At 43.1% G+C, this 15136-nt stretch overlaps 1 protein-coding gene across 4 annotated transcripts in view; it reads right to left on the reverse strand.

The window, feature by feature from the left end:
- Positions 1-15130, reverse strand: part of Rbm47 (RNA binding motif protein 47) — a 161259-nt gene extending 146129 nt beyond the window's left edge. The window contains exons 1-2 of one of the 4 annotated variants that reach the window (XM_048784368.1): positions 14760-15127; positions 11376-11506 (exon numbers count right to left, since the gene is read on the reverse strand). The gene's annotated coding sequence lies outside the window, so the exon portion shown is untranslated. Of the gene's footprint in view, positions 1-11375; positions 11507-14759 lie in introns of all 4 variants that reach the window. The other 3 variants (XM_048784371.1, XM_048784370.1, XM_048784367.1) reach the window with 3 other exon arrangements.
- Between the last annotated feature and the right edge of the window lie 6 nt (positions 15131-15136).

Consider the following 15136-nt stretch of genomic DNA (forward strand, 5'->3'; position numbering starts at 1 on the left):
CAAGCAGATACCCACACCAGACTTGGACTTCCCAGCCTCCAGAACTGTGAGCCAAATACTCTTCTATTCTTTATAAATATCTGAACTTGGGTATTTTGTGGTAGAAACAGAAAACAGACTAAGATACTAGGAGGTGTCGATTAGTATCATCCTCTCACTTGTGATACATAAATAAAAATCATACACTCTATAATTGCATATCTGGACATAGTAATAAAAAGAGAAACAATGAAATAGAAGATAGTTGCCAAGAAGGACACTAGACACTAGAGTGTCTCTTGTTCTTGCAGAAGTCACAGCATACAAAAAGGTAATGTACAACATTTCCTGGGGGGTTAACAGACATCTCAAAAAACATGCCCCAGAACAAACTCTGGACCTCCAAAATCCGGCTCAAATTTGTTCTCCCCCATCTCTGGCAGTGCACCCAGTAACCAAGCAAGAAGCCCCATCTTCTCTCTCACCCATAGAGCCAGGCCTTCAAAGCTTGTGGTTTCTGCCAACCATTGGCGAGGCCCTGCCAGGCCTGCACTCAGGCTATAGAAGAGGCAGGCACAGAAAACCCCATCCCAGGGTGGGATTCTCTCGGTCTGCACCACCACCTTCAGAGGGCTCCACAGTCTTGTTCTGTTATGGGACTCCCTCCCTCCCCTCCAGCCTTCGCTCAGAATCAGAGCTCTCTGCCAACAAGGAAACCCTCTCTCATGGCCCCTTCCTAGGCTTGGAGGAAGAAAATGCAAGCTTTGGGCCTCGGTAACCCCCATACCCTACCTCAGCCGCGTGGGCCTTCTTAAGTGACTCACCACACCAGGCGTTCCCAGGACCATCCCATCTCCCTGTCCATCACACTCCTCCATATCACGTCCCTGGAGGGGCCTCCTGAATCCCGCTACCTGGCCTACTGTCTAGCCCTGTGGGCTCTTCCAGGAACTCCCTGTCTCCACCCCCAAACACCCAAAGACAGCCCCTTGAGAGCAGAGGACTTTTCTTTACCACAGCTTACCTGGTAGCCAGTGTCTGGCACGAAGCTCAAAAAGTAAATCAAGGTTGTGTCTACACAAGAACAACAAGTCTTTTCAATGTATCTAGTTTAAACTCGTTTAAGACGCATTTACTGATTTTGTTGGATAAATAATTACCACCAGCGCCCTCTACATAACGTGTGTGTTTATGTGTGTATATATACTTAGATATATGTGTATATACATATATATGTATATATGTGCATATAGTTTGAGGGAGGTTGAACTCAGGGCCTCACAAATGCTAGGCAAGTACTATACCACTGAGCTATATCCCCAACCTTTATTATTATTATTATTATTATTATTAGCTTTGAGAAAGGATCTCACTAAGTTGCCTAGGGCCTCACTAAGTTTCTAAGACTGGCGTCAAACTTGTGAACCTCCTGCCTCAGCCTCCCAAGTCACTGGGATTGCAGGCATGTGCCACCACACAGTTTGTCCCTAACCTTATTATTTTATTATTTGATTTTATGACAGTCTCACTAAGGTGCCCAGGCTGGCCTTGAACTTGCAGTCCTTCTGTCTCAGCCTCCCAAGTGGGTGGAATTACAGGAACCCAGCTTACATAGTATATTATTAAAGACAGGTCTAATTTAACATTTATATGCTATTCATTTCTGATGTCCCATTCAGTATATATGGCAAATAACAAAATTACTGGCAGAAAGAACAACAGATATTAACTGTATTTATTAAGATAGTTTATGAGTTTTGTTTTCGTGCTGGGGACTGAACTCAGGGCTTCACACCTGCTAAGTGTGCAAATGACACCACTGAGCCACAATAGCCTAGTGTTTGTTTTTTAACTCCTCCACAAATTGTCCTATTACTATTGATCATGAGGATGGCTTCAAATCAACTTTTATTGAGTTAGTTTGTTTGTATGCACGCTGGGGATTGACCCTAAGGCCTTACACACGTGAGGCAAGCAATCTAACATCGAGCTACATACACCCCCAAATCAACTTTTAAAAACCCAAACAATTCTAAATCAGCCATAAACCACGATAACAATAATCAGAAACAGGGCCAAGGAAGTAACTCCGTGGTAGAGTGCTTGCCTGGTATGTAGGCTCTGGGTTCAATCCTCAGCCCTGCAGAGAGCAGAAAAATAACAACAATCAGAAAAACTAAAGCCAGGGTTTTCACCTACTCTCAGAAGAACCCACATACTACTGTCTTTTTTTTTTTTTTCTACAATTGCGAAGAACCATCCTGGAGTCTACACTCACCTTCCAGAGATGGGCCTAGGAGCCCCAAGCCTAAGAGCCTCAGGATCCTACCAGCCCCGGGGAGGCCTTCTGCAGTGCGTTAGGTTATAAGGAGGAGGAAAGCACAGAGGGTGCTGTACCTCCAAAGGCCAGAAGTGATTTTACTGAACCCAGGTAACTGTCCAAGGAAACAGGCCAAGCTAGCAAGCAAGCATGATAGATTAGAAAGTCGGTTTGCTAATCAGTAAAAGGCAAGGCCAAGGTCTTGTACATACGCTGTAGGGAAATACTAAAGACTCAGACATTGACACTAGAAATTCTGTTTCATGCCAGGTCAAGGCAAAATACCTAACTGAGCTTTACCACCAAGAAAAATCTAGATGGACTCCTGTAGTAGCAGTTGGCACCTGGCAAAAAAACCTCGGAGGTCAAGAGAGACAGTGGAAGAAACGTGACGACAGTTATTTTCAGAAGCATCACTCATTATCGTTAGATGACAAGAGAAAAAGCGATAAACAATGAGGTACCATGCGTTAGTCCAGCGTGATCATCCAGCGCGATTCACAAGACTGGTTCCAAGCAGGGCTGGGAGATTTCAATGGAAATCACGCGAAGGTTGCCAAAGCCGGGCTTTGATTTGGAAATGGGGAAGTGCTGAGAGATTGCGACACCCCACACTTGGCCCTGCCCCACTCACTCCTTAGTCATCGCCTCCATCAAGGGCTTGTGGTGGCACAGAAAATAATGAAACCGCAGGAGACATGGCAGCTTAGGAGAAGAGGCCTGGGAGGAAACCCACGCCCACTCAGAAGGATGTCTGCACGGTTGGGCTTTGAGTAAAACACAAGTTATAGGAGAGTTTCAGTCCTCCGTGTGCTAGGTGAAAGCCCGGGTGTCTTATTCATTCAACAAATATTTATGGGGTGCCGACTCTGTGGTGGATGCTACCTCTAAGGTGCTTGGGTGACACTGAGACATGAAGCAAGCATTCTAGTGGGAGTGAGACAGATCATAAGTCATAAAGGTACGGAGCATGTTAAAAAGTGACAAATACCAGAGGGAGTCAGCACGCCAAGAGGATGGAGGAATTGCCATTTTTAATGGGGGGAGGCAGCCAATTATGGTGGAGCCTCTCTGTGGTTCCAGCCATTCAGGAAGCTAAGGGGGGAAAAATTTACTTGAACCTAGAAATTCAAGGCCAGCCTGGCAGCTGTAGTGAGATCCCATCTCAAAAGTAAATATGTAAATAGACAGGGGGAAGGAGAGCAAAGACTTAAAGGAGGTGAATTAGTCTATCGTGGGGATATTTGGGGACAGTGGTTCAGGGACAAGGAACAGTGAGTGCAAAGGCCCTGTGGCACGAATGTGTCATGCACCTCACACAGAGAAAGCAAGTGTGATGAAAGCAGGGTGAGTCCATCTCTAGCAGTCAGAGAAATGCAAATCAAAACCACCCTAAGATACCATCTCACTCCAGTAAGATTGACAGCCATTATGAAGTCAAACAACAACAAGTGCTGGCGAGGATGTGGGGAAAAGGGTACTCTTGTACATTGCTGGTGGGACTGCAAATTGGTGCAGCCAATTTGGAAAGCAGTATGGAGATTCCTGGGAAAGCTGGGAATGGAACCACCATTTGACCCAGCTATTGCCCTTCTCGGACTATTCCCTGAAGACCTTAAAAGAGCATACTACAGGGATACTGCCACACTGATGTTCATAGCAGCACAATTCACAATAGCTAGACTGTGGAACCAACCCAGATGCCCTTCAATAGATGAATGGATTAAAAAATGTGGCATTTATACACAATGGAGTATTATGCAGCACTAAAAAATGACAAAATCATGGAATCTGCAGGGAAATGGATGGCATTAGAGCAGATTATGCTAAGTGAAGCTAGCCAATCTCTAAAAAACAAATGCCAAATGTCTTCTTTGATATAATGAGAGCAACTAAGAACAGAGCAGGGAGGAAGAGCAGGAGGAAAAGATTAACATTAAACAGAGACATGAGGTGGGAGGGAAAGGGAGAGAGAAGGGAAATTGCATGGAAATGGAAGGAGACCCTCGTTGTTATACAAAATTACATATAAGAGGTTGTGAGGGGAAAGGGAAAAAAAACAAGGAGAGAAATGAATTACAGTAGAGAGAGAAGAGGGGAGGGGAGAGGGGATAGTAGAGGATATGAAAGGTAGCAGAATACAACAGACACTAGTATGGCATTATGTAAAAACGTGGATGTATAACCGATGTGATTCTGCAATCTGTATTTGGGGTAAAAATGGGAGTTCATAACCCACTTGAATCTAATGTATGAAATATGATATGTCAAGAGCTCTGTAATGTTTTGAACAACCAATAAAAAAAAAGAAAAAAAAACTACAAAAAAAAAAAAAAGCAGGGTGAGTGGTAGGAGATGATCAGAAAACAGGGCAGGGGCTTGGGATATAGTTGAGTAGTATGAGTGTTCTCCTGTCATGAGCAAGGTCCTGGATTCAGTCCCTATCTCTCTCTCTCTCTCTCTCTCTCTCTCTCACACACACACACACACACACACACACACACACGAAACAGGACTAGAAATATAGTGCCTCTGGCCCCTGGATGAGATTGGGAGGCACTGGATGCCTTTCAGCAGCAGGCTGACTGGATCTGACCTCTGTTCTGAGAGTCACTCTAAATACTAGGCCAAGAACAGAGTATACAGGGTGATGGGTGAGGCCAAAGCATGGACAGAGAAGCAGACTCTGCAGTCCCACCGACTCTCTTTAGCCAATGGGCAAAGAGCAAGACCCTTCACCATTACCAGGATGTGGGGAACACAGTTGTCACCATTTAGTTTCAGGATCTGTATCCTGTGACAGCTCCCACTGAGGAAGTGACTCCCGGCTTCCATTCTGGGCTCACGAGTACCACTGGAGCTGGCGATTTCTGTTTATTCACTGGCAAATCTCCACATGCCTTGAGGTGGATCCTGAAACCCACAGTGTGGGGCAAAAAGCAAGACAGGTCCCTGGGCCAAACCGTCGGGTGTACCGAGTGGGAGGAGCTGACTGGTGATTGGATTCCCTTTGCTCTGCAACAGGATTTCACTGGAGGCGATTCTCTACTTCTCCACTCACCTGTCCTCCTTCTCACCTCTTTTCCCCAAGGAAGAGCTACACCACAGTCTACCAGAAAAAAACCACACTGCCGGGGCTCCCCGCCTGGATACCCGGCAGAGAGAGTCCTTCCTCTAGGGATTTCTTGGTCACTCTGCTTAATTTTGAGGAAAGATGCTTCTTTCTTCTAAGAATTATCTAGTAAGTGCCTTCTAATCATGAGAACACGCACTGTTTTCTCCTTTCCTTCATTATCCATTGGCAAGGGGGACCCTTTTGGAGCTGGGAATGTGGCTCAGTGGTAGGGGGCCTGCCTAGCATCCATGAGGCCCTTGGTTTGATCCCCAGAACCACCAAAAAGGGAGAAAAGGGAAAAAAAAACCACTCAGCAAGCAGCACGACCTTTTCAAACGATATACGAAAGGGCAGAAAAGAGGTATAAACTTGTTTTTTGGTATCAGGGATTGAACCCCAGGGTGCTTAACCACTGAACCACTTTGCCAGACCCCCTCCCTTTTTATTTTTTCTTTTCTTTCTTTTAACTGTAAATGGACATAATACCTTTATTTTATTTATTTATTTTATGTGGTGCTGAGGATCAAACCCAGTGCTAGGCAAGCGCTCTACTTCCTAGCTACAGGCCCAGCCTTTTTTTTTTTTTGAGACAGGGTCTCACTAAGACCTCACTAAGTTGCTGAGGCTGGTTTTGAACTTTTGATCCTCCTGCCTCAGGCTCCCAAACCATTGGGATTACAGGCCGGCTGTGGGTCACTGCGCCAACAGAGATATAAACTTTTAACAATAGGTGATAGGCACCTGAGTACTTGGCATTTCCTCCTGCCACCCGTCCCGCTCTGTCCCCACCCCACCCTGACAATCCATGTTTCCAGAGGCTTGGCTGAGAAGAGGGCTTCTGCTCTGACTCATTCCTGCCAGTTTACTGCAGCACTATAGTACTTCTTCCATCCAACAAGTTTTGGTAAAACCCTTGTGGAAGAAATAGGACACCATCTAAATAAATATGATGTATAATACATATCCACAGAATGCAAAAAAAAAGAGCATTATTTTAACTGTTAATATATTTGGATGAAGAACATCTTATTTTTAGTTATTGAACACTCATGATAGACCAACCGCATTAAAGGATGCAAATATTATTCAGGCACAAATCCCACCTCCAAGGCACTTCATATCTGTTGTCTAGGAAAAACAGTATATGTATAAAAGTAAGTGGTGACATAAAATGCCATGGGGAACAGACACATTAGGCATATGGCAGTTCTGACAAAGCTCCATACTGTATATTACTGTATGTAATGATTATGACTAGGAAATACCAATCAATGAAAGTCCATAGGAACTACTTAAGTTTGATGTATTACTTTTTGGGGGGTGAGGGGTACCAGGGATTGAACTCAGGGGCACTTGAGCCACATCCCAGCCCTATTTTGTATTTTATTTAGAGACACGGGGTCTCACTGAGTTGCTTAGCACCTCGCTTTGCTGAGGCTGGCTTTGAACTAGCGATCCTCTGCCTCAGCCTCCAGAGCCGCTGGGATTATAGGCATGCGCCACGGCGCCTGACTGATGTATTCCATTTTTATTTTTATTCACTGAAAATTTCACCTTTCCATTAGCCATCCCAGAATCCACACTCCATTTTCAGCAGGACACTGACAGTCTCCACCTTGGTGATTCTAAATAACTTAGTATGCTATAAGAACCAAAACAACTGCAAAATAGGGTCTGCCAACAGTGGCAATGGCCATTTGGTCAAAGCCAAGGAATGATATTAGGAAGAGAATCCTGGATTCCAACCAGCAGAAAAGGCCACACAAGGAAATTATTTCAGGCTGGGGCTGGGGCTCAGTGGTACAGCACTTAACTAGCATGTGTGAGGCCCTGGGTTCGATCCTCAGCACCACATATAAATAAAATAAAGGTCCATTGACAACCAAAAGAATATTAAAAAAAAAAAAAAAAGAAAGAAAGGGACTGGGGTTGTGGCTTAGTGGTAGAGCGCTCGCCTAGCACATGCGAGGCCCTGGGTTTGATCCTCAGCACCACATAAAAATAAACAAAATAAAGGTATTATGCACAACTAAAAAATAAATATTAAAAAAAAAAGAAAAAGAAAATCATTTCATGGAGCAGGGGAGTGAGATAAGATTCAAACACCAAAATGCTTTCAAATGTGATGCATATCATATTGATTACTTACCATATCATTCAGATTATACATCGGCCACTGTCTGTTTAAACTTATTTTTTTTCTTTTTTCTTTTTTCTTTTTTTTTTTGGCAGTGCTAAGAATGGACCCCAGGGCCTAATCCATACTAAGCATGCCCTCTACCACAGAGCTACATCCCCAGCTCTGTTCTAAATTTTTCTTTTTCAGTACTAGGAATTGAACCCAGGGATGCTTTGCCACTGAGCTACATCCCCAGCCCTTTTTATTTACTTTTTTATTTTGAGACAGGGTCTTGCTAAATTGCCCATGCTGGCCCTCAAACTTGCAATCCTCCTACCTCAGGCTCCCAAGAGGCTGGGATTACAGGCATGTGCCACCCTGCCCAGCTCTCCATTCAAAACTCTTTACATACAAGTGGTTAATCCTCATAACAACCCTGTGAGGTAGGCATTTTACAACTGGGGAAACTGAGTCACTGGGTGATTTTTTTTTTTTTTTTTTTTTTTTTTTAGGTTACCAACTTAAAGTCACATGAAACAAGGGATAGAACCAAGATCAAAATCAAGGTGGTTTATGCCCTTTACTACTTGGCTATGGAGTTTGAATTCTGTGTGAATAGTCATCCTGTCCCCCAAATTGTCATTTTTATTCTGGCTAAATCCCTTTTCTTTCTCTCCACATGTGACCAAACTCTACTGATTACCCTGAGAACAAACCAGCCCACAGGGCTGAGCTCTCTGCATTAGCACCCTGCAGCTTTGGGCTTTTATAATCTGACTAAACTCCAAGGTAAATCCACAACCAGCACATTCTCCCCAATAGAAAGATCCTCTGCATGAAGAAATATATCATGGATATTAATATATCATGGATATTAGCTGATAGAATATAAAACAAAAACAAAAACATCAGGTATTGAATCTTCTGTTAATAATAACCTGCAGCGCCCCGTTGAGTTTTCTGTGTCACTGAACCCTCTCCATTGTAGTTACACAAAGGCAACTTTGTCTTGAGAAGGCGACTGAGGATGGGCCTAATCTTGGCAAGGGCTTGGTATACCAGGAACCGTGTTATTATTTTTTTAAAATAAATGACAACCAACAAAAAGAAATACTATTTAAGCTATCTTCTCAAAAAAAAATCACAGCGCTATTATCACAGACATCAGATCCCCACTTTTAGAAAAATGAATGTTTTACCTGAGCTTGAAAAGTCCAAATAGACGTTTCTCAGAATAGGAATCACCTGAAAAAAAGAACTTCTCCATTTCATTAAATACTTTAGTACTATGTTATTTTTCTTTTGGCACACAAAATGCTTTGTAAAAATGACTGAGTCACAAGTTTCAGGCCAGCCTCAGCAATATAGGAAGACCCAGTCGGGAAACAGAATATGGAAAGGGCTGAGGTAGCTTCGTGGTAGAGCACTTCTGGGTTCAGTCCCTGGCCCTTCAGGGGTGGGAGTGGGGATTAATTTAAGAGAGAGAGAGAGAGAGAGAGAGAGCGCCAGATCATAGTGCCCTGATATCTTTTTGACTTCTGTCTGTGTGAGTGGAACCCAGGGCATCATACATGCTAAACACGAACTCTGAACTACTCATCCCCAGCCCTAAGGTAGAAACTTTTTCATTATAATTTTTAAGGTGGACATTTCCTGGGTCAGGTACCAGCATCCTGCCCCTGTCAGCTGCACAATGTCCAGCACTGGCTGTACACCATGCACTGCCCATTGGGATATATAGCTGACTCTTGCTCACCCATGTGAGGGTTATCCATCCCTCCTAGAAACAGGTTCCTTCTACCCAGCCTCAAGGAACATGAGCAAAATTGACCAAGAGGACTGGGGTTGTGGCTCAGTGGTGGAGCTCTCACCTAGCATATGTGAGGCACTGGGTTTGGTCTACAGCACCACAAAAAAATAAAATTATTGTGTCCACCTACAACTAAAAAAAAAAAAAATTATATTTTTTTAAAAACTTGACCAAGAGGGCTGGACTTCTGGCTCAGTGGTAAAGTGCTTACCTAGCATGTGTGAGGCACTGGGTTCGATCCTCAGCACCACATAAAAATAAATAAAATAAAGATATTGTGTTCATCTACAACTAATATATATATATATATATTAAAAAAAAAAAAAGACCAAGAAGCCAAGCTCAGTGATACATGCCTGTAATCCCACCAGCTTGGGAGGCTGAGACAGGAGGATCGTGATTCAAAGCCAGCCTCAGCAATGGCTAAGCAACTCAGTGAGACCTTGTCTCTGAATAAAATACAAAATAGGGCTGGGGATGTGGCTCAGGGGTCGAGTGCCCCTGAGTTCAACCCCCAGTATTCCCCCCCCCAAAAAAAAATTGACCAAGAGCCCTGGTAAAGCACAGTTAGGAAGCTACAGTTTTCAGGGACCCCCTTTCATTCAAGACACACCTATGGGGGTATCACATTCATAAGAACCACAAACATTCAGTATCTCCAAAGAAAAATGTCTTGATTGGGGGAAACTGGATATTGTTTTCTTCATTAATGTGACTGACTATAATTTCTAAGTAAAATACACGTTTTCAGAACCAAAAATCCACGGAAACAAGAGGGTTGATATTTTGCCAAAACACAACAGGTTTTCAGGAGTAGGCTACCACTTTGTCTTCTGATGCCATCTCTCCCAGGTGGGCTTCAGAAAGGTAGAGATTGTACTTTTGGTTTCTAAAATGACCCTAAAACCTCCAGTGGGGTACTAAAAGACCTGCTGGAGCTGGGCACGGTGGCCTATAATCCCAGTGGTTCAGGAGGCTGAGATAGGAGGATCACGCGTTCAAAGCCAGCTTCAGCAATGGTGCGGGGCTAAGCAATTCAGTGAGACCCTGTCTCTAAATAAAATAGGGCTGGGATATGGCTCAGTTGTCGAGAGCCCCTGAGTTCAATCCTGGGTACTCCCCCCCAAAAAAAGACCTTCTGGAGTCCAGTGCTTCTACTATACCATCAGGTTACTTTGGGGTTTTTGGTATTTTATAAACATAAACTTATATACCTCTGAACACACCAACAAACCATTTTTACATAAACTGAGTTCCTATGATAAACAAACACTGAAGAGTCACACCAACAATAAAAATTCATATTCTATATAAAAGTTGTATAAATGTAAGTGTAATTTGAGGTGCTGTCCTGAAACCAGCGGAAAATGGAAGGAAGGCAGGCGGTGGGAGTAAGACGAAGGGCTTGTGCCTTTTGCAATCAGCTTAGTTTTGGCTGTACCAAGAGATGGTATGGAATTCAATCAAATCAGCATCTCCTGTGGCCCACTAGAAACCTTCCAGTTACAGAGGTGGGAAGAAGCCTCAAATTCCCACAGTCGCCTGTTCACCTGCAAGAGTTTAAGGACGTGGATAATTTCCCTGTGAACTTTCTATTGAATTCCTCACTAGTAGCACATGCTGAACGCACCGGTTTCTTGGCCACCTGTTCCTCTAGACTTCTCTTCCTTTCTACTTTAACTGGAAAATTTCTCCCCTAAACTATTTTCAGAGCAAAAAGAGATTCTTAAAAGCAGGGTGTCAGGGGGTGTTAAATGACTCCAGGGGGAAGACATCTCCTACCCCCACCTAACCTCCTCTCCCCATATAGATGCTGACCAAACAGAAAGAAAAGCAACTGTGAGAAATATCAAATCAGAATCAAGCTGTGACCAACTGAGACCATCTCAGGAGTGCTTTACCAGGTGATTCTGGATGGCACATACAAAGTGGCCGCATGCCACCATCACCCCCACGTCTCCAGCATGAGATGTTTCCAACAACTAGAGGTGGCAACAAGATGATTACTTATTATCATTTTTACACCAGTTACCTGGAGGGTCCTGAGGCCGCACCTCTCTTGTACCCCAAGTCATCCCTGCATTGCCATTTATGGAAAATCTTCACCAGGTGGTTCTCTGAAGCAATGACTGAGCAGGTGGCTGTTCTGACTAACATGCAACTCTGATGGTATTAAACCAGAAAATCAACGTCATCCTAAGACAGAGAGTGCTCCCAAGAGGAAAAATATATCTCTTCATCAGGCCAGGAGTTGGAAGGTTCCAACATAACTTTTAACTTGGACTCATTCTGACAAGCACTTTAAGGTGCATTAAATGTCTTCATTGTAACTTTATGTAAATTGGTTATGCAAATTCTGAGTTCTAGCAAAACATCTCCTTTTCCTAAATCTTACGATTCCCAAATTTAAGCCCTCTTCACAGTAGGAAATTTTTTTGTTTTGGTTTGCTTTTTGTTTTTTCCAAGATTATGTATTCTTTGGGATACCAAAATCCCTGAGCCTGGATCCAGATCCAGTTTTAAGGAAATCTCTCTCCCACACCAGCACCCTGTACTCACTTCCTTAGCCTTTCCTAAAAAAAAACAGGGAGAGGACTTGAGATGTGCAAGTGGAAACACACAAAAGTATTTCCATAGCAGTCAAAGCTCAAACATTTGGGCCTAGGGTGGGCACACTTGTAATCCCAGCTACACAAGAGGCTGTAGCAGGCCGATGTCAAATTCAAGGCCAATCTGGTCAAAGACCCTGTCTCAAAGTAAGAAATTTTATAAAAAGCTGGAGGTATAGCTCAGTGGTAATGTGCTTGCCTAGCATGTGCAGGCCCTAGGTTCAATCTTCAGAAGGACAGAGGGGGCTCAATTATTTGGGATATGATTTACTTATTTTTTCCCCTCCAACTAAATCCTTTTAGCTTTCCTTGAAGAAATGACTGGAAAAAACACCATTCTGGAAAATCAAGGCTGAAAACAGCATTCTGTGTGTTGCATAACAAAACAGACCCTTTACAGAGGTGTGAAGTCCCATGCATACAGGTTCCACAACTGCAAAATGGGATAGGACTTATTTTAGTTTGGGGCTCAGGAATAGAATTTGAGAATTGAGGGTGTGGCTCAAGGATAGAACCCTTATCTAACATGCATAAGGTCCATCCCCAGCACTATAAAAAAGAAAAAACAAAAAGTAGAATTTATAAAGCATATTCAATCGTCTTGTAAGAAAACTATTTCATCTACATTAATCTTTTTTTAATATTTTAAATTATTTTTTAGTTGTAGATGGACACAATACCTTTATTTTATTTATTTTTATGTGATGCTGAGAATCGAACCCAGTGCCTCACAGGTGCTAGGCAAGCACTCTACCACTGAGCCAAAACCCCATTTTTTAATCATTGATTACTAGTAACCCAAAGATTATAGTTTAATATGAATGTTCTTATCATGTGAGGGAAAACACTGAATGTCTTAAACACTAGGTGCTCAGAACATGTGTCCAGAAACATGCAGCTTCCTTGTTTTCCGCCTTATTTCATCTTCAGGATCACTAACTGTTTTAGGTGTAATCCCTTCAAAATTTAATCTAGAGCATTTCAGTGAGGAATCAAAAATAAATATATTCAGAAGGCAAGAGAATTAATAAGCCATCATCAATTTGAGGCCAGCCTGGGCAACATAGTGAGACTCACCACTCAAAAATCAGTAAATAGATAGATAAGTAAATAATGCAATATTAAGAAGTAAATATTTTAACTACTGAAACTGCAGACACTGCTTAAAATGTTGATATTGAATTCTCAATCCTATAAGCTTCCGAAAAGGCAACAATCAAGAAGATAATAAAACATCAGATTTTGATTCATATTCAAAATATGTTCAAAAATACTCTGGATCTGATTCATTTAAGTGGGGGGAGGGGTGTGGCTCAGTGACCCAGCAAGTGCCAGGCACCCATAAGACCTTGGGTTCCATTCCCCAGCAACCCTCCAGCACCACCTGGGATGGGCCTGGGAGGTAGAATTTGGAAAACAAAAACAATTATTTTGTAAGAAAAGTGAAGGACTGCAGAGTTAAGCTAGAGACTTTGTTACTGTCACTTAACTTCTTCATTCCATAAATACTGACTGTCAGTCATGCAGCTAGAAACTTGTGAAGTTTCCGATTCCCTGTTCTCCCCAGGTATGGCCTCAAATGAAGTCAAAGAGGCCTACGGCTTGTATATAATCAGAACAAGGTGAAGGGTTAGATGGACACAAAAATACACAAAAACTCAAATTACCTTCTCCTTTCCCTTCCTCCTCCCACTTTCTTTTCCCATTGAGTTGGTTTTCTTCCCTCTGATTATCAACTTAACATTATTCTTTAAATTGAGAGCAGCACAAACTTTCACAAAGTGCTCAGTCCCTTGGTTGGGTACTTTGGTTTGTCTAGTGATTGTTCACCACACCACTGACAACCTTTCACCTTTTAGAATCAGCACCTGCAGTTCTTGTTCTAATAGCCAACCTTTTGTGCTCAAAACTTCGACAACCCCTTCTGTTGTATTGCCAACGCTCTGCTTTCCCTCCCCTTAAAAATCTGTGTGACTTCACCTTAAAGCTTAAATAAAATCTTCAACTGTATTCCTGCTGAAGAAAATGGAAGACACTACCAGGGAGGGAAAAATTACTTTTAGTGCAAATCAGGAATGGCCTGACTGGGTACCTTGAGAGGAGAGTTATTTTTCTATGACTTTGATAAGCCTCAAAATAGAAGCCACGTCCCTAAAGGCCTTGGGACAGTACCTCCAGAGTCACTAAACTTTTATCTAATTTTAAAATGAGTCATTTATTTGGAAAATTCCACTTCCACTTATTTTAACTGATTTCTTAATTATCCGGTGACTGTTAGCTGTCATCATCCGCAGGCCCTACCCGTTTCTACAGATTGAATTTTTAACTTTGAAAAAACAACCCAGCCTCCCCTGTGGGTTCCCAGCAGAGGCGAAGGAATCCAGGAAGACCCCCTTCCGCCTTGGTTAACACCTAAATGGGATGCCTCAAGTCATGAATGCTTCTGCAATTTCACTGTAACAATCGGACTCTAAAGTCACCTGTGCCTCTGGGCAGCCCAATCATGTGTTTTCAAGGGTGGAAAAAAAAAATCTGTTTCTTTTATGGAAAAAGACTCTTTGCTACAGGAAACGTGAAGGGGCTGTCGGTTCGATGATCTGCTTTTCCAAAAGCTGACGCTTTACAAATCTTTTTATAAACCCTTTACTTCCCACTAAACATACCAGAACCAGAAGGAAGACGGTGGAAGGAGCGAGATAAGGCAAAACGAGCGAAGAAAAAGGGGGGGAAAGTTACTACTTCAAAACTGGGATCCAGATGAAAGATTCAGGGACAGTAGTGACAAGGATCACCAAAAGCCACCTTACCTTTGGTAAGCATCTGGAGTCGCCCACTTCAGAAATTACCACCAGTCCCCGCTCAGTAGCAATTGACACAGCTAGGAAGTAACCTACAACATCTTCGCCGCCGCCCTCTTTTTAATGTAAAACCAAAATAAGGAGTGTCCAGCTACTCCCACCTCGCCGCTTAAAGCCACAGATCGTTTTAGGCTTAACTCCGGGGCTCTGGGAATTGCAGTGGGTCAGAATCTCTCAACTTTGGAGACGGGCGCAGAGAAGGAACTCCTCACCAGGACAACTCCCCCCAAACCCGGCTTCCCACTGTCCCGGGCTGCGCATTCCAATAACCCCAAGGCAGCTGTGGGGTTCAATTCCCCGCGGCAGCGACACCGGCAGAGCGCGGC

Source organism: Marmota marmota, unplaced genomic scaffold, assembly GCF_001458135.2.
Source record: "Marmota marmota marmota unplaced genomic scaffold, marMar, whole genome shotgun sequence".
In the NCBI taxonomy this organism is placed as follows: domain Eukaryota; kingdom Metazoa; phylum Chordata; class Mammalia; order Rodentia; family Sciuridae; genus Marmota; species Marmota marmota.